The sequence below is a fragment of the Furipterus horrens genome, unplaced genomic scaffold, assembly GCF_987537825.1.
Source record: "Furipterus horrens unplaced genomic scaffold, mFurHor1.1.pri manual_scaffold_2, whole genome shotgun sequence".
Classification (NCBI taxonomy): domain Eukaryota; kingdom Metazoa; phylum Chordata; class Mammalia; order Chiroptera; family Furipteridae; genus Furipterus; species Furipterus horrens.
In genome coordinates this window covers 147,178,114-147,204,039 of record NW_028327172.1, presented here as the reverse complement: position 1 = coordinate 147,204,039, position 25,926 = coordinate 147,178,114, and the positions used below count along the sequence as shown (strand labels likewise).

The window sequence follows — 25,926 nt, the reverse complement described above, 5'->3', positions numbered from 1 at the left end:
GAGGGCAGGTGCGCAGCATCCGGATGGCGCCAACCCTCAGGCCCCAGAGCCGCAGCGTGCAGGGTGCAGGTCACGCCCGGAACGCCTTGAGCCGCTCGGAGCGCCGTTTTCACAGGAGTTGAATATTTATATTCTTATCCTTTAAAGGGCAATAAACACATCTGTCCTTTAAGATTGTATAGTGATTAAATAAGACAATATTTGTGAATAAAATGCATTTTGCAAAAATGTATGACACAATGGAAATAAGTTAATTAAAAATTTTTTTTAAATGAATGCCAACTTGACAGAAAATAGTAAAATAACACTTGTGTGTTTGGCATCATTAGGGGATTCATAAAAGTGAATTTTCCGGGTTGGCTAACCCCTCGGTATGTTAATGTGAGAAAATTATACTATATACAATTGATCATACATGAACTGAAAATGTCCCAAATGATCATGAGGTCACTTTATCCCCCTCCTTCCACCCTTTGGAGCCAATTACCAATTAAGTTACATTAAAATTTGCAATTTTGTATTATTGTGAGGTTTTAGTATATGTGGTCTTCTGTGTTATTTAATTGAATATGCTGAAAACCATTAAAAATTTCAGGGGTCTTAGTTATCATAAATATAGTTGACAGACCGTGTGTTTCAAAAATGGCGGTAGCGATGGATGTGGATACCCTGAGCGGCATCAGCAGCGGCGAGGGCAAGAAGCACTTTGAAGTGAAAAAGTGGAACGCAGTAGCCCTCTGGGCCTGGGACATTGTGATTGATAACTGTGCCATCTGCAGGAACCACATTATGGATCTTTCATGCTTTTCACTTCCACTGCATCTCCCGCTGGCTCAAAACGCGACAAGTGTGTCCCCTGGACAACAGAGAGTGGGAATTCCAAAAGTATGGGCACTAGAAAAAGAATATTTTTCCATCAAGCTCAACTGTTTTGTTAATTCATTTAATGACTTGCCCGCCTGTTACTTAATTATAAGTTAGATAGAATTGTGTCTTTTCTGCAGTCCTATTGTGTTCTGTGTCAAATAAAATCTGGTTGGATTCTAAAATATATATATATAGTTGAGCTATGATAAAACATGTTCTCTCCTTCCAGTACATGACCCTAGACTGTTAAGTTTTGTTGAATTATTAAATTTGCTTTTTCTGACTCTTCCTTCTGCCAAGCTTTCTATGATTATTTTTGCTTTCATCAGAGAACTGAGAAGCAGTAGTTTTTTCATTCCTCTTTTATTTGCTCCTTTTAACCTGTTATGGGTTAGAAAGCCAGTAAATCAAGCATATTTGACTAAATGTTCTTCCCAGGCCATGAGCTAAGGGGAGAACAGGGTTATCCAAAAAGGCTGTAAAACTAACAAAAACAAATAGAAAATAAAATAGAAGCAACCTAACAACAAGGTAATATTTTGATGTCTCAGTCCTCACCTGCATAATTGTGAGAACCCCAACTTAATTCAAGTCCCTCCCTTTGAGCTTAAAAAAAACAAACTCTTTTTTAGTTACCCTCCAAACTTCCTTTCTTCTTCACCAGGCCATGGGCTCTTACCTTGCATGTGGCTGCCATGGTGCCCACCATTCCCAAGGTACTGGCATGTCTGATACACTTCATTGTACTGTAGCCACAAGGCAGTGGGGCCATTATTATTACATCATTACCTCAATGAACCATGCCTCTCGTGTGCACAATTCCTTTGCAATGTAATTTTGAAACTTCCTACATGAAGAGTAGGGTCGCTACCTAATCTCTTGTGTCCAGGCTGCTTTGTAACTTGCTTTGACTAACAGAATGTGGTGGAAGCCACACTGTCTGACCTCTGAGGCTAGGCCTCATGGGGTCTTGTGACCTTGCCTTTACTCTCCTGAGACTCTGCTGCCTGGGGAACAAGCATGGACTGGCCTCTTCAAAGAGAGACCACGTGGAGAGAGAGACATAGCTGTGCTAGCTGGTGCTGCAGGCACTGGAGTAAGAAGATCCCAGACCAGCCAGTGCCAGCTAGCACAGCAGTAGCACCAGTTACCCTCCTGGAGACCAGGAGAAAAACTGCCCAGCTGACCAAAGCCCAAATTGCAGACTTGTGAACAAATAAATGGTTTGTTTGGCGTCACTACTTTTAGGATCTTTTGTTATGGACCAAAGGGTAACTGAAAGAGGAAGATAGGAAAATGCTTCTTTCCTGTCGGCCTCCATAGTGTGTTTATATCCCAAAAGGTTGACACAACATAAATGATAAAGATTCTGTTTCACTTGTTCTGTTTTATTCTGCTGTCTCTGGGGTGCTGGGTCTTATCAGGAGTGTCAGGCACTGCCATCGAGCCCTCACTCTGTTCAGAGCCTATGTTTGGCCTTTCCCGCTTGAACTATACCTGGAGTGCTAATGAGGCTCCTACTCCCCTGTTGCTGAGGGATCTTACTCTGATGGCTACTGATAGTTCTCAAATGGCCCTTAGGAACATGGAGGACCAGCGTAGGTACCCCAAAATAGCCTCTCAGACTCTAGTAAATTAAGTAGATCCAGTTTCTTTCTTTATGCTGGGACTGTGTTCCATTTATCTGAAGCAAGAAGAAATTGATGGAGAGTAAGGCCTGAGTGGTTCTTTTTTTGAGCAAGATATTTTATTTTAATTTCTACTTTATTGGTACTGTTCAGAGGTCTTTTTGAATTGTCAGGATATTTCGCTATATTCTCATTAACTGAGGTAATGACCTCCAGATAAATTGTTTTCTGTGTAAGAAGGGTCTATTTTAAAACTAGAATTTCTTGTGTTCTTGCCACTCTGTGATGGAGAATTTAGTTGCATGAAATTTCATCACTAGCATAACTGTATAGAGTATAGCTTCCTCAGATAAACTTTGTATGCCCTATTTAAGAGTGGGAATAAAGGTAAAAAATCTTGAAATTAAAATTTTATAAATTTTAATCTCTTATATACTGTCATACCTGTAGATATGCCACCAATAAATTAGTCAGGGAATGACGTAATTTCAGCTCATAATAAAACACATTTTTCTCTTTTATTATTGAGAAGGTAATAAAAGATCATGAAGAATATTTCAAAACTTTAAATAATAAACAACTTTAAAAAGAAATCAAATTCATTTAATTTCACCTCCAGAGATAGCCATTGTTAATGTTTTTAATATGTCCTTCTAGATTTTTTAAAGTATATTTTATTAATTACGTTGTTACAGTAGTTCCAATTTTTTTCCCCTTTGCTCCCCTCTGCCCAGTACCCTCCTTCCCTCCAGCAATTGCACCCCCTTAGTTCATGTCCATGGGTTGTGCATATAAGTTCTTTGGCTTCGTTCTTTCCTATATTATTCTTAACACCCCCCTGTCTATTTTGTACCAACTGATTATGCTTCTTAGTCCCTGTATCATTTCCCTATTTCTCCCCCTTCCCCCTCCCAGCTGATAATCCTCCAAATGATCCCCATACCTATGATTCTGTTCCTATTCTGGTTTGCTTAGTTGGGTTTTGTTTTTATTTTTTAGATTCAGTTGTTGATAGTTGTGAGTTTGTTGTCATTTTAGTGTTCATCGTTTTGATCTTCTTTTTCTTAAGTCAGTCCCTTTGACATTTCATATAATAATGTCTTGGTGATGATGAGCTCCTTTAGCTTCACCTTGTCTGGGAAGCACTTCATCTGCCCTTCCATTCCAAATGATAGCTTTGCTGGATAGAGTAATGTTGGTTGTAGGTTGCTTTTCTTCACATTGAATACTACTTGCCAGTCCCTTCCTGCCTGCAAAGTGTCCTCTGAGAAATCAGCTGATAGTCCTATAGGCACCCCCCTGTAGGCAACTCTCCACCTCTCTCTTGCTGCCTGCAGGACTCTCTATCTTTCACCTTTGGCATCTCAGTCATGATGCATCCTGGACTGGTCCCCTCTGGGTCCAGCTCGCTCAGGACCCTTTGTGCTTCCCGGACTTGTATGTCCATCTCCTTCACAAATTTTGGGAAGTTTTCCTCATTTTTTTCAATTCTTGCTTCCTCATTCTGCACTGGTTGACTGTTATTTTTTTCCTTATGTTCCAAATCATTGATTTGAACCCTGGTTTTCTTCCCTTCACCATTGGTTTTGTGTGGATTTTCCTGTGTTTCACTTAGCATAGCCTTCACTTCTTCTCTTATGCATTTGCCATACTCAAGCATATCTGTCAAGCCTGTGAGCATCTTTATTACCAGTGTTTTGAATTCTGTGTCTGCTAGGTTGTCTATCTCCTTGTCGCTTAGTTCTCCCACTGGAACCTTGATTCGTTTCTTCTTTTGGGCCATACTTCTCTGTCTCCTCATTCTGCCAGGCTCCTGTATTTGTTTGCCTCCACGTCCCAGGTAGAGCTGTTGCTCCTTTTATGTTGTAAGGGGCAGAGTCTTAGGGATTTGTCAGTACAGAGTGACATGTTTTACCATGTTTTGGCGCTGTATGTGGGAGAGGGTCCAAGAGGGAACAATGCCGCCTGCCCAGCACTCACCCTTTTTCCAGGCACCTCTCCCACTTCCGCACTGGACTGGCGCCCCTCTAGCTGTTGCCCTGGCCGTCGTTTCCAGAGTGGGTGGATACAGACATTATAGGACCATGGGGGCCCTTTAAACAAGCAGACTCTGCTGAGAGCAGCAGTTTCTGCCTCCACCCCAACCCCCATTTGTCTGCACAGTCAGAAGCAATGAGGTTTGATTTTCCCCAGTGCTGGGACCGTGGGCTATGAAGTCCAGTGAGAAGCTGGGAATGCTCCCCAGGTGTCCCTCCTGACTTTTAAAATGTGCGACTGCGCTTTCTGCTGGCCTGTCGTTGCCACTGCCACTGCCACGGCTGCTGCTACCACCGTGACTGCTGCTACCGCCGCGGCTGCTGCCACCACAACTCATCCTCTCCGCCCCAGTTTCGCCTCTCCTACCTGCCTGGATGAGTATTTCTTCTTTATATCTTTGTTTACTGGACTTCCATGCAGTTTGATTTTCTGGAATTTCTGTTTGTTTCTAGTTCTGAGATAGTTGTATTCCTTCTTAGTTGTGGAGGGATACACAACGTGTCTGTCTACGCCTTCATCTTGTCTGGTCCTTCTAGATTTTTTTGAGTGCACACACTTATTTATTAGGAGAGTCCTCAAAAGATGGGATGAAATAATTTTTGCTTCCTCTCACTTGTATTTTACTCCAATTATTAGGTAAAAGGTCACCAAGGCAGGAACTGTTTATTTTATTTTAGATAATTATGCAATTTTTATGGTGGTTGACTCATCATGCTTTGGGAATGAGGGTAAAATATGATCCATAAGGCCAACAAATTTAGCTGCCTGCGTTCCATCATTCCATGATGCTGCCTGCATGCCAAGGAAACACTTAATTCATTTAGCGGGGGGGTGGGGGGGGTGGAAAGATGGTGAGGGGTGGGGTGGGGTGGAGTAGGAGGACATTAAAAGACAGACCTGTTGGTAGCCATCAAATCAACAAAACAGCCTGTCAGTTGACTATACTTTCCCTTTTCCAACCATGTGGATATTGGTTAACATTCTCAAAAAGGTGACTATTACTCCCAAAGAATTACATTCACTCAGCCTTGCTCAAGTATGCTTCAAGGCATTCACAATTTATTAGAATTCAAAATGAAATGAAGAAAGCAAGCAAGCTGCTTTAGAAAACAGATGGCTTTAATTAAATATAACCATTAATCTTGTCCTGATTATTTACTGGAATGTGTTAGATTACAATGTTTCCTTAATCTATTGATAAACTATCACCATAAAATATGTCATTGAAGTAAAATAATTGTTGATGTGTTAATAAAAATCATCAGATAACCAGAAGCTTCCCTTTGATGGAATTAGGAAAATGAAGAATTTATTTGAGAAGAAAGAAGGGGTTGCTGTAAGTCAGACTGAACTCATCAGGTTGCAGTCATTTTTAGGACTGTTGAACAAAAGCATAAATCTATGTAAAAGAGAGATTGAAGTACAGGAGCCTTTCTAATAAGCACTTTATAAGAAAACATTTTTATAAAAGCAATTTAAAAGGGATAATTCTTCATTTTACACGTGATTCACAATATAGTTAACACTACTGTATTGTATACTTAAAATTAGCTAAGTGGGTAGACCTTATGTTGTGTTCTTATCACAAATACTAATACAAATACTACTAATAAATAAGAGGGTCAGAGGAAATTTTTAGAGGTGGTGGATAGGTTTATGACAGCACACAGCTTGTGATGATGGTTTCATGATACAAACTCATCAAGTTCTATACATTAAATACATATAGCTCTTTGTATGTCAATCATACCTCAAAAAATTGGTTTGAAAATAATAAAATAAAATAAAATTTAAGAACAACACAAACAAAAAGATTCCAATAGAATTCTTTTTAAAGGATTAATCACCTAGTAAATATAGATTTTAGCACTTAGATTTAAAAATTTGGTCTGTAACATACTGGGAGCATATATATCTAAAGTGTAAAGTAGAATAAACTAATATGATACACAAAGTTTAAAATGGAGGAAATAGGTGGGATTATGAAGTCCTTCAGTTTCCTCTGTTGAGTTTAGAGTACATTTTACATACTGTTTAAGATAGAAAAAGTTGCATTTCAGCTATATTTTTTTCTCTAATTTCTATATTTTATACATATACATGAAACTGGAAAGGGCTGAGTAAAACCCTTTTTACTAAATCATCAAGGAAACTGAACCCATAAAAACCAAGAGATTGTCTATGTCAGTCAACCAATGAGTGGTAGGTTATCACAATGATCAGAAACACAAGTTCTGGCACTTGACTGCCAAGTTCATGTCCTGTCTTCTCACCCTATTAGCTACCTATCCTTGGACAACTAATTTCATTTCTCTGGGTCTAGGTTTTTTTATCAGTGAAGTAGAAGCTAAGATTATCTACTGCCTGGGGTGGCTGTGAGAATTAAAATAGATTCTCCACGTGGCACACTTAGTGAGATGTCTTATTCATAGTCAGCGCTCAGAACGTGTTAGCGACAATGGCTGCAGTGTTAGTAATAATAAAAATAAGAACTAGAACTCAATTTTGCTGACCCCCATCTAGGGTCTTTGCCTCTACACATGTGATCACGAGGATATTAAGCCCTGGCTGGTGTGGCTCAGTGGATTGAGCACCAGCCTGCGAATCAAAAGAGTGCTGATTTGGTTCCTAGTAGGGGCACTTGCCTGGGTTGTGGGCCAGGCCCCCCACTGGGGGCATGTGAGAGGCAAACCATTGATGTTTCTCTCTCATGTTCCTCTCCCTCTCTTTCTCATTCCCTTCCCCTCTCTCTAAAAGTAAATACATACAATCTTTTTTTAAAAAAAATTAATCACTGACAGGGCACTGGCTGATCAGAACAAACCCATTCAATCAGGATGGCCCTATTAGCATTCCCCTGTCCAGCAGGAATGCCTCCCACAGAATCTTTTTTTAACACATACAATGGGTGTCTCCATAGCTCTTGGATTGCATGTGTAGATATTGTTTGTACTATTTTAGGGAGGCATTAACAACTGGTGGAAAGAGAAGAGGAATTACTTGCAGTGGGACTGTCACTGATTGTGACACTAGGAATAATCCACATAACCTCTCTGTAGTCCACTTTCCCCACACTTCATACTGAAATATCATGCAAAGTTGCTATGGGGATCGACAAAGATCAGAAATGTAAAAGCCCTTTGAAAAAGGGTAAACTACTAAGAAAATAGGTTCCGGGGGAAACCAGCTAAGATCCATATACCTCTTCCATTTTACTGTAACATCTTAAATTAAACTAAACCTGTCTATAAGATTTAAAACCTCACATTATATCTCTTCATTTTTACATTGATTAAGTCTATCAAAATGAAAAGTCTTCTTGTACTTCTCTTCAGAGAGTAGAAATAACTTCTTTCCATAAACAAGAAATGATAAATTGGTAATCATTTCCCTGAGATTTTGCTTCTTTCTACAAAGTAATGCCTTATTTTATAATAGCTTAGGTTAATAAAAATATTGTAACCAAACAGGTCAGGCTCCCTGCCTCTACAAAAACGAATACTCGAGGGGCAGCTGCTGATATAAAAGAAAGAGGTTTATTTTCAGATGCCAGCCACCTGGAAGATGGGGACTCATGCCTCAAAGCTCATCTCCACACCTCAGTGGAGGCAGAGGTTTTTATAAGGAAGAGAGGGAAACAGAACAAAGAGATCAAGGGAAGGGGTTGCAAAGTTCTCTACCTGCAGATGAGCACAGTCCATTCCAATAAGGCAAGTGATGGCCTGGCGTGCATCATCCCGGTTTAGTCATCCTGGCTTCATGTCATCCTGGCTCTGCAGTTGAATGTTAGCAAATCTCCCAGAGCTGGGATGCCTGAAAGTCAGAGTCTGTATCTTTTGAAGTTAGTTCCTAGGATTTTTATACAAATGTGCTATTCATCTATAAGCTAAACATTAGAGTCAGTACTTACAGAAATGATGTCAAAAGAATTTTGAGGGGGTTACAATTCCCACTTATAATTTCCCACTGTCAAAATATCACAAATTATGTCTATAAACTAGAAACTATTGATATCAGTAAGTTTTTCTTAAGCCTGCCTTAAACTTCCTTACCTGTGAATGATGAATGTCCAAACTCAGTCAGGATTGGAATATACAGTTTTAAACCACGTTATGGAGCTGGTAATTTTTAAACATCACGTCAGCATAACAAACAATTATAACTAGTGGTAAACATCTATTTTCAATTTATGGCATTTGTGCCTGCCTCTTCAATAAAATGTTGGCCTTTTCCCTCAATTTCCTTTTTGTTACCTCTTTTTATAGAATGTTTCTTTTTTTCCCTATGTTCTACTGATTATGCTATTACAGTTGTCCCAATTTCTTTTCCCTTTGCTCTCCCCCACCCAGCACTCCCCTCCCTCCAACCGTCCCTACCCCCTTAGTTCATGTCCATGGGTCGTGCATATAAGTTCTTTAACTTTATCCTTTCCTATACTATTCTTAATATTCCCCTATCTGTTCTGTACCCACTTACTATGCTTCTTAATTACTGCACCATTTCCCTCCTTCTCCCCTCTTCTCCCTCCAAGCTGACACCCCTCCACATGCTCCCCATACCCATGATTCTGTTCCCACTCTGGTTGTCTGCTTAGTTTGTTTTTATTTTTTAGATTCAGTTGTTGATAGTTGTGAGTTTGTTGTCATTTTAATATTTATAGTTTTGATCTTCTTTAACATTTCATATAATAAAGGCTTGGTGCTGCCCTGGCTAGTGTGGCTCAGTGGATTGAGTGCTGGCCTGCAAACTGAAGTGTAGCAGGTTTGATTCCCAGTCAGGGCACATGCCTGGGTTATGGCCCAGGTCCCCAGTTGGGGGTGTGCGAGAGACAACCACACACTGATGTTTCTCTCCCTTTCTCTAAAAATAAATAAATAAAATCTTTGGAAAACAAAATACACATTAAAAGAAAAAAACTAAATAAAAGGCTTGATGCTGATGAACTCCTTTAGCTATACCTTGTCTGGGAAGCACTTTATCTGCCCTTCCATTCTAAATGATAGCTTTGCTGGATAGAGTAATCTTGGTTGTAGGTCCTTGCTTTTCATCACCTTGAATACTTCTTGCCAGTCCCTTCTTGCCTGCAAAGTTTCTTTTGAGAAATCAGCTGGTAGTCTTATAGGCACCCCTTTGTAGGTAACTCTCTGCTTTTCTCTTGCTGCTTTTAAGTTCTCTCTTTATCCTTAACCTTTAACATTTTAATTATGATGTGTCTTGGTGTGGTCCTCCCTGAGTCTAGTTTGTTTGGGACTCTCTGTGCTTCCTGGACTTTTATGTCTATTTCATTCACCAAATTTGGGAAGTTTTCCTTCCTTATTTTTTCACATAAGCTTTCAATTTCTTGCTCTTCCTCTTCTCCTTCTGGCACCCCTATGTTTTGGATGTTGGCATCTTTAAAGTTTTACCAGAGGTTTCTAAGCCTCTCCTCATTTTTTTTCAATTCTTGTTTCCTCATTCTGTACTGGTTGACTGTTTATTTCTTCCTTATGTTCCAATTTGTAGATTTGAACCCTGGATTTCCTTTCATTTTACTTAGTAGAGCCTTTGTTTCTTTTCTGTCATGCTTAATCTTTTCTGTCAAGTCTGTGATCATCTTTATCAGCAGTGCCTTGAACTGTGCATCTGTTAAGTTGGCTATCTCCTCATTGCTCAGTCCTCCCACTGAAACCTTGATCTGCCCCCTGTTTTGGGCCATACTTCTCTGTCTCCTCATCTTGACAGCTTTCTGTGTTTGCCTTTGTGTCTTAGGTAGAGCTGTTGCACCTGTTATATTTTAAAGGGTGGAACCTTAGGTATTTGGCAGTACAGGACGACTGGTTTCACCATGTTGTGTGCTGTGTGTGGGGGAGGGGTCTGAAAAGGAACAGTGCTGCTTGCCCTGCACTCACCCCTTTTCCAGTCACTTCTCCACCTTTTTGTACTAAACAAGCTGCCTCTGTTGAGAGACTGGCAGTTTCTTCCTTGGCCCCAGCCCCCACTGGTTTTCACAGTCAGAAGCAATGAGGCTTTATTTTCCCTGGCACTGGAACTGTGAGCTGTGCAGTCTGGTCTGGGACTGGGATCAGTCTGGTTTGGGGCTGGGATCACTTCCCAGGTTTAAAATGTGTGACTGCGCTTTTCACCATGGCTACAGTCCCTGTGCTGCTGCTGTTAGCTGCGCCACCAGCTGTCACCTCCAAGGACTGCTGCCACAGTCACTGCCACAGCACTGCACCTTGTTCTTTCCATCCCAGCTCCACCCCTCCTACCTTTCTGGTTGAATATTTCTTCTTTATTATTTTGTTTGTTGAACTTCCATGTAGTTTGATTTTCTGGATCTTCTGGGTTTTTTTAGTTTTGAAGTGGTTATAAATTCCTTCCTAGTTGTGAGTGTCTACCTACGCCTCCATCTTGGCTGGAACTGTAGAATGTTTCAATCTGTTTTACTTCTGAGCCAATATTTTTGAGATTAAGATACCATGTGGGAACCTTTACTTACCCATGTTTTGTGTACTATAGGAAAGCAAAATTTGCCACTCCAAACTGTGTGAGTTTGGCATGAAAATTATTTTAAGAAACAAAAGACTCAGGAAAAACTTTGATCATCCCCCTTACTGGCTACAAGATTTTAGAGGGTCTGTTTCAGGAAGGGAGCTATCTCCATAGCTAACTACAATGTAATATGAACTAGAAGTGAGTTGGAGTCTACTTTGTCTCCCATAGTACTTGCATGGCCCAGCAAACATTTGTTTACCAAACATTTGCTTTTCCATTTCCATATAAATTGTCCTCTTCCCCTTTGAAATCCCAAACCACTACCTCCTTCTCCTTAACTCATGATAGGATATAAACCTCAACTATCCTATTTGCCCTTGGGCCCCCTATTCTTCTGGAACCCCTACACATGCATAAGTAAATCTGCTTATTTTCTCTTATTAATCTGTCTCATGTCGGTTTAATTCTTAGACCATCCAGAAGAACCTAGGAGGATAGAGGAAAATTTCTTCCTCCCAATAATACATTCTTCCACAAACATTTACACAAACACATATGCACGCAGAGCTGTTTACATGAGGAATCAGCTCAAGACTTTATTCACAAATGTCCAAAGTGCCACTGTTCACAACAGTTCATTTTTTTACTTTATGGAGGCAATTTTTAACTGGTGTGCTGAAAGACTTTAAAACATGCAATGCTTGACTATTTAGTCAAGGTCACTGACTTCTTTTCCCTTAGATAAAAAAATGACAACAGACATCACAACAATAGTTGTTCAGTGTTAATGAATCAAAATTATACCTATATTTTTGCCAGATTGGCAAAATATACATTTTTTCCTGTGCTACAGAATTTTAGTAATTAGCATATGTGTGCCATGAGATGAAAAAGGTTGAAAATTGCTGCTTTATAGTGACATCTTATGCACTCTTCTGCATGCTTTTTTAATTTAGATTCTTAGAGGTGCAAAAACTGCTTATGCAAATATGTGTAATTATAGAGCAGTTTAAGACTTCTAGAGGCCCCGACTCTGCAGAGATGATGACATCTCACATATATAAAATCAATGTAAACAACAAGATACAACTAATTTAATTTAACTTTCACAATGAACCACAATTTTGAGATTCTCTCTCTCTCTCTCTGTCTCTGTCTCTGTCTCTGTCTCTCTCTCACCACTGTTTGCTGGTGTCTGAGGTGCACACCTGGCCCTCCCTTGGAGTCATAAAATTCCATAAATGCATCCATAACCACAAAGGGGTAGTGGATTACTTCAACCTTTCCCCAGGCACCAGGCCTCAGACCTTTCTGGTGATCTTTATTAGCCTCTGGAAGGTGTCTCCTCAGCTGCACTTTCTCCCCTACCCCTTTCTTTTTCTCATCATCACTCAAGACACTTAGCTCAGATACTTCTTCATACCATGATTTTGCTATTGGGGGTTCAGTCACATGGTCCAAGGCAGGCTACTCCAAAATATGGCACCTTGGCGTATTGAATATTTGAATTGATTGATTTGGGAGATGGGAGGTATAGGAAAAAGAACTTTCTGGCTTTCCCTGTTCCTTGAAGCAGGTCCTGAGAGCTTCATGTGAGAGGTGGCTTCCATATACCTGGAGGAAAGAAGCATCCATATCTCTGTAGATAGTGATGTCGAAAGGAATCTAAAGGATCAGGCCTTGCTAAGTTTCCCCCATTTACTGCCTGCAGCTCATATCCTTTTGTACCTATCACATTTTCCCACAACTTCCTGCTCTTCATCAAATCTAGTGTAAAAATGCTCAGGTTTAACTGCCCCTTGAATGGGCATTTTTCCTTTAAATTTTATACAGATTGATTGAAGTATTTCCACTTTGAGAACAATTGAAAAGTGCATGTTGCAGTTCTAGACATGTTTGATGTTGAGTCTTGCTTTTGAGTACTTAGCCTCATGAGCTTCTATATCTAGGGCATCCTAAATCAGAAATTGATTGTCAACACGAAAAAGGTGCAACACCCCAATTTCAAAGGAAGAATGTAGGAATTCCACTTCACTTCCTTTATTGTTCTATAGGTGACATGAGAAGATTTTCTATAAAAAAGCAATCTGGGAACTAGAATAGGATATCCTCTTTCTGTTATCTCTGGTCAGGAAAATAACTTTAAAATAAATGTTTATGTTTTGTTGTTATGTTTTGGAGTGTCTTATGTGGACCAAATAAGTGGTCTGTGAGGAACTAGATGGAAATAGTCTCTGTGCCATTTGCTTTATTATACCTCTGGGGTGGAGAATTAGAAAATGAAGCTGGATTAAAAAAAAAAAAGTAGACTTTGAGGTTTAGAGATGTTCAGTTGAGTGTTTGTGTGCAGATGTACAGACCCCTCCATAGGAGGCAGGGTGCTCAATCCTCTGTTTAGTAATAAAGAACATTTCTTCTCTGACAATAATGGACCATTATGCAGATTATTTCAAAATGTTAATGGCCTTTGACCTACTCCATCAAGATAAATCCCTTGTCCAGTTGAAATTATCTTTCCCACCAGGTGCTGGGGGCCCAGTGGCACTGCTCTGTACACTGGGAGGTCCTTGATGAGAGAGCCTCTCTCTCTTTCTCTCTCTCTCTCTCTCTCTCTCTCTCTCTCTCTCTTTCTCTCTCTCTCTCTCTCAATCTCCCTGCTTCCCTCCCTCTCCCTGTTATAGTCAGGGTCAATAACACATAGTGTGTTATTTCATAGTTTAGAGTTAAGACATAGTCTCAGCTGGGAAAAAAAATATGTAACAGAATACTCTCAAAACAATGCCCAGTTGGAAAAATAGACTTTTTAAAGATACATGTGGAATAGTGTTATCTTTATAGTAAGAGGAAGAGTAGAGTTCAGTTTTAGTCTTCATCATAACATTCAGAAGCTAACACTGAAAAGGCATTTGTCCCTTTCTTTTTGTATTGAGTAAACTAATGCTGAAAACAGGTTCAAGTAATTCTTTTTTTAATCTTTATTGTATTTTTCCCCCATTACTATTTAATCCCCTTATGCCCCTCCCTCTCTAGTAATTCTTATTAGTTATTTTAATTTTGTTGGGTTAAACTTGAGGAAAATAGAGCTATAAGTGAACATACACATTCTTTACCTGCAGAAAACAAAGTCCCACAAAAATCGGACAAAGGCTCAAAAAGGTGACCTATTACATGTTATTTCTTTTAGGTTTACCATTTTTCTCCCCCCTATTTTTTGGGGGTGGTGGATTGTTTTAGGACTAAATGACAGATCTTTATCATATCTAACCACCAAGTGCTTATTTTCTTGGTTGCAATTTCATCACCTAAAATGGCCTTTGTATACATACACATTGCTCTTCTTTAATAGAAACCTGATGAACTTCAGAATTTATTTGAAATATGTATTCAATATGAGCCGCTGTTCATTTTTTACAAAAGTAGAGTAGCACAGCAGCTTCCATTTGTTTTCAAAAATATTTTTTTCTATTCTCTCATTTCATTCCTCACAGCAGCTCTGTTCACAGGCTGAATAGAAATATTGATAAACATGAAAACATGCTCAACTTCTCTAATAATCAAAGAAATGCATATTAAAATGAGATAGTATCATTTCTTCTATCACTGTGACAAAAATAAAAGATATTAATCATATCCATTGTTGGCGAGAGAATGGGGCAAAGAGAACTCAGGCAATGCTGCCTTTCTTCCCACAGAGTCCCAGCTCCAGTATTTTCTGAGGTCCCTGCTCTGTTCCTGCCCCTAGGGTACATAAATCACCCCTTATACTTGCAATAAATCCCTTCTTTTTCGCTTTTGTTTTTACCATTTCTTTTGCAAGTAAAGAGTATTAACTGATATAAATAATACTCCTGCCTTCATTTTGATCTGTTTTCTCTTGACGGTATTTATTACTTCTACAAATTATCACATGCATCATCTTGCCTTCGTTGTTTTAAGATAGTAAACCATTTCCTAACTTCTTTTCTGGATATTGCATAGGATCGTTTTCAGTTGCAGGCTTTTTCCTGTGAGCTTTCTGAGCATTTTTCCTTTTCTTTTGTCTGTGTGATTTCACAGACTTCAAGGTTTTCTGCCTCTTTTTTTTTCTGAACTTCAAACAAGAGGGAGATTTATTTACACTTGATGATTGCTATCAGACCTTTAATTGCTATAAATTGCCCTGGGTTCTACTCATTATACTCATATACTTCCCTTTCTTAGATCTAGAGCTGGGGCAGATTAATATGCTCATTTCTCTGTTCATGTTCCCAGAGAGATTCATCTAGTGGGGCTCCTGAGGTACTCAAGTATGAGGCCTTTCCCACCCCTCCACCCTCTGACTTGCCTTTTGATTCTTTGAGCCATTAGAGTACAGGAATGACTGTAATCCCTAGGGTAGATCCCAGTCCCCAGGGGTTACTACACCCTGCAGGATAGATTGCAATCCTCATGGACTGCCTGACACTCAGATTCTTCTCTACTCTGACTTGACCTAGAGTTTTACTTTTGGGGTTATGCCTTCCAGGATGCAATGCACCACTGCTCTCCTCTCTTCTGTCTTGCCCTGAGTTTTCTGGTGGAGAGATGGGTTTACATACAAGGGTTTTACTCTGGCTGTCTTACAGCTCATTATTCAGTTTCTGTGGTAGCCACAGACTCTGAGGCAGGGAGTAGACTCCAAGGGAGGTATAACATGTCTTACTGTTTTTTTTTTCAGTTTGGTTCTTAGATTTTTCTCAACTCAGCTTCATTGGTAATGACAGTGGGTAGAAATTTCTAATACGTTTTGGCATTAGATTGTCTCTCTGGAAGTTTTCACTAGAGTGGAAGGATGCTGATGATGAAACCAGTTATCTTTTGCACAGGACCTAGCAATGTTTTCCTATTGCCTAGCACATGGAGTTCATCCTGCTCCCTCTGGGTTCCTATAGTCTGCACAATCTGGTCCAATCATGTAATTCATACCCTCTACTCCAAGGAGTTGGCCTCCTTAGCCTGTGTATTCTTGTTGCTTTTCTTATTGGCGGAGTTCCTTTCTCTATTCAGCTAAATTTGTGCATGTAAAAGTGCTCAGATCAAGTTCCATCTCCTTCATGAAACCTTTTGGTAATCCTAACCTACATAGTAGTTCTCTTTTCATTTTTTATTCACTAACCAAGTTATTTGTTAAATACTCATGCTATTCCAATGTTTACATGAGAATTCCACAGTAAATAAGGAAGATTTGTTCCCTTCCTTCATGGGGCTGAGTGTGTAGGCATTATACGCACAAAATCACACAACAATAAATTCTTTCAGTCCTCCTTATAGCACCTATTTATTAATCAGGGTAATTTTATTTTATTTTTGCAACCAACAAAACCAGGTTTTGGAATATAGGTCCAAACATGGATTTCTTGGAATGGTCCTGAGGCACCTCACAGAACTGAAAAGAGAGCTGAGATCCTGGCTTCCAGGTGGCAGGAGGATTCTCCAGAGATCTCAGCAGTAGAAATGTTTAGATTTTGTAGGGCACAGCCTCAGCTTCAACAACTTCCTTCTGCGCCTATGCCAAGTTTCAAGTCCCAGGAAAAAACTAAAGTGTTTAAGCTTGAGTCAGGTGATTTAGATTAATCACCCAGCTGGAGGTAAATAGGGGCCTTTTCTGTGAATGGGGACCTTTCTGAGAGCAGGGGAAATTGTGACCCGGAGTCATCCTCCTATAGATGATGATGTGCCTCCGGTTTTTCCCTTCAAAGCTGAATAACTTGTTCCCCAGCTACAGACCAAGGTGGGAACAACCAGCCGTCAGTGCACCTTGAGGACTGCCTCTGCTCCAGGAGCCACCTCACTTGAGGACAAGCTATCTGCCTGGGCATCCCACACCAATGATGGATGGGAGTATGTGGGGCTGCCTAAAGGCCCCGTGTGGACCATTCTGAAGGGACATCTCGGCTTCAGAGCTTCCCACAGAGGGCCTGTGCCACAGCCCAACTTCTCCATCTGCCTGGGTTTGAGTCCTCCCCCCGCGCCCAGGAGTGGACCCTATGAATACTCCCTAAGATCTTCCTGTGCCCTAATCTCTGTGTCAGAGTCTGCCTCCTGAGGAACACGATCTATGGAACTTACAACACCTAGGATGGTCACACACTTCCACATCTTGTTATATATCACCTGGCATAGTTTGTGAATTATTTCCCATGTTACTTAATACCTTCCAAACTAGACGATAGACTTCTTATGAGTGGAAACTTTCCCTTTCCTAATATCCAGTCCTCAACCCCAGTTGCTGCATGAGGCACATCGGTATCACTCAGAATTATGTGCTCACTGATGGATTGTCCCCTGCTGAGGGACGAAGTTGTGCTAAGTCTAACATGCCAAAATGTTGCTGTTTTAGATGGACCAGAGATTTAATACTTCAAAAAAACATCATTTAAAAGGGTGTCAAGGGAGAGTCAAGAGGTTTTATTTCTTGTTTTCATTTGTTTAGTGATCAGCTCATTGATTTAAAGAGGAGAAAATTCTGATTAGGAAGGACAAACCCCTACAATAATATTTTTTCTCTCTGCAGTCAGCGTCTTTCTTTTCTTTTGTTTCTGGGGGATGCAGTCATGCAACCTTATAAAACATGCTTAGGCATGTGATTTTCAGAGCTGTTTCCATTTTTTATGAGTGAATGTGTTTGTGTGGGGGGTGGGGTGGAGCAGGGAGCAAGGAGAGGGGTGTGCATCCTGGACTGTGATGTCATATGTCTCAATAATAGTATTTGGGAGCTGACTGGATTCACAATAGCTATGTGCCAGGAAGAATGGAAAGCTGGTGAGGAACTTTCAGGCTTTGAAGTTTAAAATAAGTATTTTTTTTGTCAATACTTTAATAAAAATGTATTTTTTAAGTGGGTGTTTAAGAATTAGCCATTTCCATAAACACTTTTGTAATCATCCCACCTCTAGGACAGATAACACAAGATTACTTTTACCTAGAGAATGTTCAGTTCTAAAAACTGAATAAAAACATGATTTTCTAGTCCTTGTTCCAGTAACTTAAAAACTCAAACCCTACCCTCATTCTGATACTTGCAAAAGGAAGTTATAACCTCCTACCCATCAATTTCTGTCTGATTCTGATAATGTAATAATATTAGCGCTACCACAAGATGCAAGCACATTTTCTACACATAGTACACATATGTAGTTTCCTTTCATTTTAGAAAAATTGTGCTGTAAACACAGCAAGGAGAGTAACTCCTATGTTTTTCCTCTCATAAGGAATGTGTTTTATGATATATTTTTTAATTGATTAAGAGGTGAGAGTAATAAATGAACATCTGATTCAAGTTTCAGCAAAGGAGTCTTTATTAAAGTGCAGACCCTAAAAAGCAATTTTAGGCAAGTTCCCAGAGGCAATTTTTAAAACCATAAGGCTGGATGAGGAGACTGTGATTCTAATGAATTCTGCCACTCCTTAGAAATAAATTAAGAGTTTCCTTCCAAGTGGAGTGGCTAGTGGGCTGAGAGGTCATATTTTAACATAGTTGAATCCAAACATAGCTGGATTTGCATTAAAAAAAAAAAAAGCCTATAGTTTGCTTTTCACATTTTCTCTCATCCCCAGTGACTCAGGCATTGTATAGTCCAAGTTACTTTCTTGCAAAAGTACCTCGGGCTCATTTTATGAGGTGTGGAGTAGAGAGCCTGCCTGGTGCTTTGACTGGCTGAACTTTCCATCCTGCCTTAAACAACCTGGGAAAACTCAGTGTGATTTATGAGAGTAGTTACTTCTATCCTTTCACTTAGCCAGGAATATTCTTATGCTATCAAAAACCCTGAAAAACTAAAAATACTTTGTCACATTTAGAACCACTGTCATCCCTACATCTTGACTAGTTATATGAGTGATCCATTAATTAAATAAGTTTATGCAACTAAGGAGTCTTCCTTATAAGTGAAGAAGGGCAAAAACAAGTGGAAAGATAACTTTTTCTTCTAGCTACATCAAATGCAATCATAAACACGAGAAGGGTATATTGAACAGATATATGGTATGAGACTGCCTGGTTATTTTCATCAATTATTCCCATGTGTCAGGCATAAAAGCCCAAGTTCATGAAGCAGGTGCTGGAGTCTATAACATTCATTAAGGGCTCTTCATGCTAGTGGTTTAGGTTATGTGAATCCATGCAGTAGAGATGAAAATTAGATACACGCTCACACACAATTGACACACAACCTCCACTGCTTAAAAAGACACCACCCCTCCCAAAAATGTTTCCGAAAGAGCAAGATGCTGGGCATGTGTTTGTAAAGAGTTACTTAGAGGTGATCATCAGTATGTAATAATACCTTTTAAATTGTAGGGTCCTTTTTCTTTATAGCAGCTCAGAAAGCTTCCTTTATTTCTACTAAGTGTTTAAAAACGAGAAACTCCCATTAAAAAACTTATTTATTTATTTATTTGAGAGAAAGGAAGGGAAGGAGAAAGACAGGGAGAGAAACATCAATGTGTGGTTGCCTCTTGTGTGCCCCCAATTGGGGACCTGGCCTGCAACCCAGGCATGTGCCCTAACTGGGAATCAACCTGGGTACTGTTTGGTTCACGGGCTGGTGCTCAATCCACTGAGCCACATCAGTCAGGGCATCTGTATTAATTTTCAATGTACAGTGTAGTGGTTACAAAATCATGTACTTTACAGAGTGGACCCCCAGTGTTTTAAGTACTCACCTGGCCCCATACACATTTAGTACAATATTATTGATTATATTATATGCTGTACTCTATATCTCTGTCATTATTCACTACCAATTTGAACTTCTTAATCCCTTCACCTTTTCCACCCAGCTTTCTAACTTCCCTCCCTTCTGACAACCATCAGTCAGTTCTCTGTATCTATGAGCCTGTTTTTATTTTGTTGGTTTCTTTTGTCTTCAGATTCCACATATAAGTGAAATCATATGGTGTTTGTCTTTCTGTGTCTGACTTATTTCACTAAGCATAATACGGGTCCGTCCCTGCCATTTCAAAGGTAAGATTTCTTTTCTTTTCTTTTTTAATGTCCAGGTATTATTTTGTTGTGTATTTGTACCACAGCATTTTGTTTGTTTGGTTTCTCGTTGCTAGGTTTCTTGATGTTTTTCTTTCCTTCCCCTGCCCCCCCTTTTTTCTCTTTTACTCGTTTGTTTCACAGCTTTTTTATCCACTTGTCTATTGATGGGTATTTGGGTTGCTTCCATACCTTGGCTATTGTAAATAATGCTATAGTGAACATAGGGGTGATATATACTTTCAAATTAGTGTTTTGGGTTTTTTGGATATATTTGTAGAAGTAGAGTCACAGGGTCATAAAGCAATTCCATTTTTAATTTTTAAAGGAACCTCCATACTGTTTTCCACAGTGACTGTACTAGTCTGCATTCCCCCCAATAGTGCACAAGGGCTCCCTTTTCTCCACATCTTTGCCAGCACTTGCTGTTTGTTGACTTATTGATGATGGCCATTCTGACAGGTATAAATAGTTAATTCCCCCCCCAACTTTTAATGTGTTAAAATACACATAGTATAAAAATTTATTATCTTAACCATTTTTAAGTGTGTAACTCAGTGATATTAAATACACAATGTTGTGCACCCATCAGCACTATCCATCTTCATAACTTCATAGTACAGAAGTGAAACTCTATAGTCATTGAAAAGTAACTCCCAATTCTCCCTTCTTCCCAGCTCTTGGAAACCACCATTCTATTATCTGTTTTTATGGTCTTAATTACTCTACTTTATATAAGTGTAATCATACAGTATTTGTCTTTTTGTGAATGGCTTATTTTACTTTGCATAATGTCCTCAAGGTTCATCTGTGTGGTAGCATGTGCCAGAATTTCCTTTCTTTTTAAGGCTGGCTGATAGTCTACTGTATGTATTTACCACATTTTGCTTATCTACTCATGGGTTGTAGCTCTTGTGAAAAATGTTGCAAAGAACATGGTTATACAAATATTTCTTTGAGACCCTTTCAGTTTTCTCATGTACCTACCCAGATGTAGAATTGCTGGATCATATGGTAGTTCTATTTTTAATTTTTTGAGGAACTGCCCTATTGTTTTCCAGAGTAGCTGTACCATTTTACAATCCCTCCACCAGTGCATAAGAATTCCAATTTCTCCACATCTTCACCAATAATTTTTACTTACTTATTTATTTAATTTTTTTGGTAGTAGTCACCCTAATGAGTGTGAAGTGGTACCTCGTTTTAGTTTTGATTTGAATTTTCCAAATATTAGTGATGTTGAACATTTCATGTGCTCTTTGGCTATTTGTATATTTTCTTTGGAGAAATGTCTATTTAAGTGCTTGGTCCATTTTTGAATCAGGTTTTATTTGGTTTTGTTGTTGTGTTGTAAGAATTCTTTTATGTATTCTGGATGTTAAACCCTTATCAGATAGATGATTGACACATATTTTCTCTCATTCTGCAGATTGCCTTTTTACTTGTTGATATTGTCTTTTGATGTACAAATATAAAAAATTTTTATGACATTCAATTTGTCTATTTTTCCTTTTGTTGTCAAATCCAAGAAATCCTGCCAAATTAATATTGTTAAGATTCTGCCCTATCTTATTTTCTATGATTTTTATAGTTTTAGGTCTTACATTTAGATTTTTGATCCATTTGAGTTATTATTATTATTATTTTTTGTATATGGTGTTAGGTAAGGCCCAACCTCATTCTTTTGCATGTGCATATCTAGTTTTCCCAGCACCATTTGTAGGAAAGACTGTCCTTTGCCCATTAAATTGTCTTGGTCCCCTTGTCAAAAATAATTTGACTGTATATGTGAGGGTTTATCTCTGGGCTCTCCAGTTTATTCCATCAGTCTATGTGTCTGTTTTTATGCCAGTACCACATTGCCTTATAGCTTTATAGTAAGTTGTGAAATTAGGAGGTATGAGTCTTCCAGAATTGTTCTTCTTTTTAAAGATTATTTTGGCTATTTAGGGTCTCTTAGGATTACATATGAATTTTAAGATGGGTTTTTGTCTTTCTGAAAGAAAGATAAGGATTTTCATAGGGATTGCATTGGAACTATAAATTGCTTTGGGTATTACAGCCATTTTAACAAAACCAAGTCTTCCATTCAGTGAACACAGGAAGTATTCCAATCCATGAAGATGAGATGTATTTCCATTAATTTCTGTCTTCTTTAATTTCTTTCAGCAATGTTATGTGGTTTTTATTATACAATTCTTTCCCCTCCTTGGTTAAGTTAATTCCAAGGTGTTTTATTCTTTTTGATGCTATTGTAGATGAAATTGTTTCATAATTTCCTTTCCAGATTGCTCATGGTTAGGATATAGAAATGCACTAATTTTTGTGTATTGACTTTTTTTCCTCCTACTTTGCTGAATTCACTTATTAGCTCTAAGAATTGTGTGTGTGTGTGTGTATGTGTGTGTGTGTAATATTTAGGATTGTCTACATATAAGATCATATCATCTGCAAGAGATAATTATACTTTTTTCTTAGAATCAGTAGTAATGTTTCCATTTTTATTTCTGTTTTGAGTAATTTGAATCTTTTTTTCATAGTCCTTCTACCTAAAGGTTTGTCAATTATGTTGATCTTTTTAAAGAACCATTATTTTTATCATTTTTCTATTTTCTATTTTGCTTATCTCTGCTCAAGTTTTTATTATTTCTTTCCTCCTGTTAGCTTTGGGTTTAGTTTGTTCTTCTTTTCCTGGTTCCTTAAGTTGTAAGATTAGGCTGTTGATTTGAAATCTTTCTTGTTTTTTAATGTGAGCACTTATAGCTATAAATTTTCCCTTTAGCACTGATTTTGCTGTGTCTCCTAAATTTTGATATCTTTTTTTTCATTCATTTCTAAGTATTTTCTAACTTCCCTTGTGATTTCTTTTTTGATTCATTGGTTGTTTAAAATTACATTATTTAATTTCCATCCAAGTCTTCCCCTGGAAGTTTCAAGCCTTCAATAGACTCCAAGGTTCCAAGATACAGTTGACCCTTTCAAAACACAGGTTTGAACTATGTGGTTTTTACATGGTTACCTCAGGCAGATTCTGGCAGTGCAGTTGTTGCTTCTGTGGGGAGACAGAGTCCTGGTGCTTCCAATTATACCCTTACCTTATTTTCTTTATTTACTTATTTTAGAGAGAGAGAAAGGGAGAGAAACACGCACATAGAGAGAAACATTGATTTGTTGTTCAACTTATTTATGCATTCATTGGTTGTTATTTGTAATGTGCTTTGACTGTGGATTGAACCCACAACCTTGGTTTATCAGGATGATGCTCTAACCAACTAACTTACTGAGGCTGGGCTCCTCTTGTTTATTTAAAAAAAAAAAAATATATATATATATATATTGGGAAAAAGTGCTAGGGATTAACTTGTCATGTATCTCACAACTGGTGCCAACACCCTAGGAGTCAGGGCCTTCCAGCTGAGAACTTCTGGTCCCAACTAGGCCAGTGCAATTGAATCAATCAACTATGATAGTATAAATTTTTTACCATTTAATGAAGAGTCATTTGCTATTAAGGGATAGTATAGTCTTTGTTTGAAAATGTCAAAATCAGTTCTAGTCATGGCAAAAACTAATTCTTTTTAAAAAAAAATTAAGTCTATTTTATTGATTATGTTGTTACAGTAGTCTTAATTTTTTTTTTTTTTGTCCTTTGCTCCCCTCTGCCCAGTACCCTCCTTCCAACCAGCAATTCCACCCCACTTAGTTCATGCCCATGGGTCGTGCATATAAGTTCTTTGGCTTCATTCTTTCCTATATTATTCTTAACTTCTTCCTGTCTATTTTGTAGCAACCAATTATGCTTAATTCCTGCACCATTCCCCCATTTCTCCCCCTTCCCCCTCCCAGCTAATAACCCTCTAAATGATCGCCATACCTATGATTCTGTTCCTGTTCTGGTTTGTTTAGTTGGATTTTTTTATTTTTTATTTTTAGATTCAGTTGTTGATAATTGTGAGTTTGTTGTCATTTTATTTTTTTTATTTATTTTTATTTTTATTTTTTTCAGATTTAATGTGTTTTATTGATTAAAATATTACATTTGTGCCAATTTCCCTTCCCTCTGCTCCCCTCCACCCGGTGGCCCCCCTCCCTCCAGTTGTCCCCCCCTTTTAGATTATGTCCATTAGTTGTGCATACAGTTCCTCCCAACCTCTCTCCGTCTATTCCATTCCCTCCTACCTTGATCCCCAATTCCTATATCATCTCCCTCCCTTTCCCCATTCCCCCTCCCTGTTGACCTCCCCCCAATATGCTTCCCGTACCCACAGTTCCTTTTCCACTCTCGTTGACTATTTAGTTTGCCTTTGTTTCATCTCCTTAGCTTCTGTTTTTTAAACCAGTCCCTTTAACATCTCATATAACAGTGGTTTGGATCTAATGAACTCTTTCAGTTTTATTTTGTCCTGGAAACACTTTCTCTGTCCTTCTATTCTGAATGACAGTTTCGCTGGATAGAGTATTCGTGGTTGTAGGTTTTGGATTTTCATTACTTTGAATATTTCTTGCCAGTCTCTTCTTGCCTGTAGGGTTTCCCTTGAGAAGTCAGCTGATAGTCTAATTGGGACCCCTTTGTACATAATTCTTTTCTTCTCTCTTGCTGCTTTTAAGATTCTCTCTTTATCTTTAATTTTTGACATTTTGATTATAATGTGTCTTGGAGTGGTTCTCCCTGGGTCCAGTCTCTTGGGAACTCTCCTTGCTTCCTGGACCTGCAAGTCTATTCCCTTCCCCAAGTCTGGGAAGTTCTCCTTTATTATATTTTCACTCAATTTTTCAAGTTCTAGTTCATCTTCCTCATTCTCTGGCAAACCAATAATTCTTATGTTGGGCCTTTTATAGCTGTCCCAGAGGTTTCTGATCCTCTCATTGTTGCTTCCCATTTCCTCTCGCTGCATTGGTTGACTGCTTGTTCCTTCTCCATATTCCAGTTTGTTGAAATGAACTCTGGATTTTTTTCCCTCACCATCTGTCTCGTATGCGGTTTTGTTCCTTTTGTTATGAAAGTTTTTCGCTTCTTTCTTATCTTTTTCCTGCTCTTTTGTGAATTCTGTAAGCCACCTGATAACAATGGCCCAGAACTGAGCATCTGACAGGTTTCTTATCTGTTCATCTGTCAGGTTCTCTATCTGCTGCCTGGTGAGCTGTGTCACCGGGATTTCTAAAGTTGTCTGCCACATTTTGACAGATGCGTTTTGTTTTCTTGGGCCGGCTGTCGGGGGCAGTGCCTGTGTACGCGTCACAAGTCAGCGACTGGCGCCTGTCTGCGACCTATTTCGCAGCCCTGTGGTGCTTTCTTTCTTTGGGGGCGGGGGTCCAAAATGGATTCACACAGTTATTCAGCTAGGAGACCGGGATCCATCCTCCCGCCCCCCTGGGCCTCACTGTTCAAGGCGATGCGGCGGCCGCTCTCCCCAGCACTGGGGTCGCGCACTGCCAGGGGCTTGACTGCCGCCGGGATTTTTCGCCGCCCCGCCGCTCCGCAAACAGCTTTGCCCTCTTTAACTCTTACCTGCCCGAATGGCACCGCTGGTTTATAACTTCATATGTTGGGCTTCCGTGTAGTTTTGTTTTCTGGAATTTCTAGTTATCCTTTGTTTTGAAGTAGTTGTATTCCTCTCTAGTTGTAGAGGGAGACTTAGCGTGTCCGTCTAAGCCTCCATCTTGGCCGGAAGTCCGAGTTTGTTGTCATTTTAATGTTCATAGTTTTGATCTTCTTTTTCTTAAATAAGTTCCTTTAACATATCATATAATAAGGGCTTGGTGATGTGAACTCCTTTAGCTTTACCTTGTCTGCGAAGCACTTCATCTGCTCTTCCATTCTAAATGATAGCTTTGCTGGATAGAGTAATCTTGGTTGTAGGTCTTTGCTTTTTATCACATTGAATACCTCTTGCCAGTCCCTTCTTGCCTGCAAAGTTG

At 39.1% G+C, this 25,926-nt stretch overlaps 1 pseudogene; it reads left to right on the top strand.

Annotated features, from left to right (window-relative positions):
- Nucleotides 1-630: 630 nt before the first annotated feature.
- Nucleotides 631-995, top strand: LOC150019680 (E3 ubiquitin-protein ligase RBX1 pseudogene; annotated as a pseudogene).
- Nucleotides 996-25,926: the final 24,931 nt, after the last annotated feature.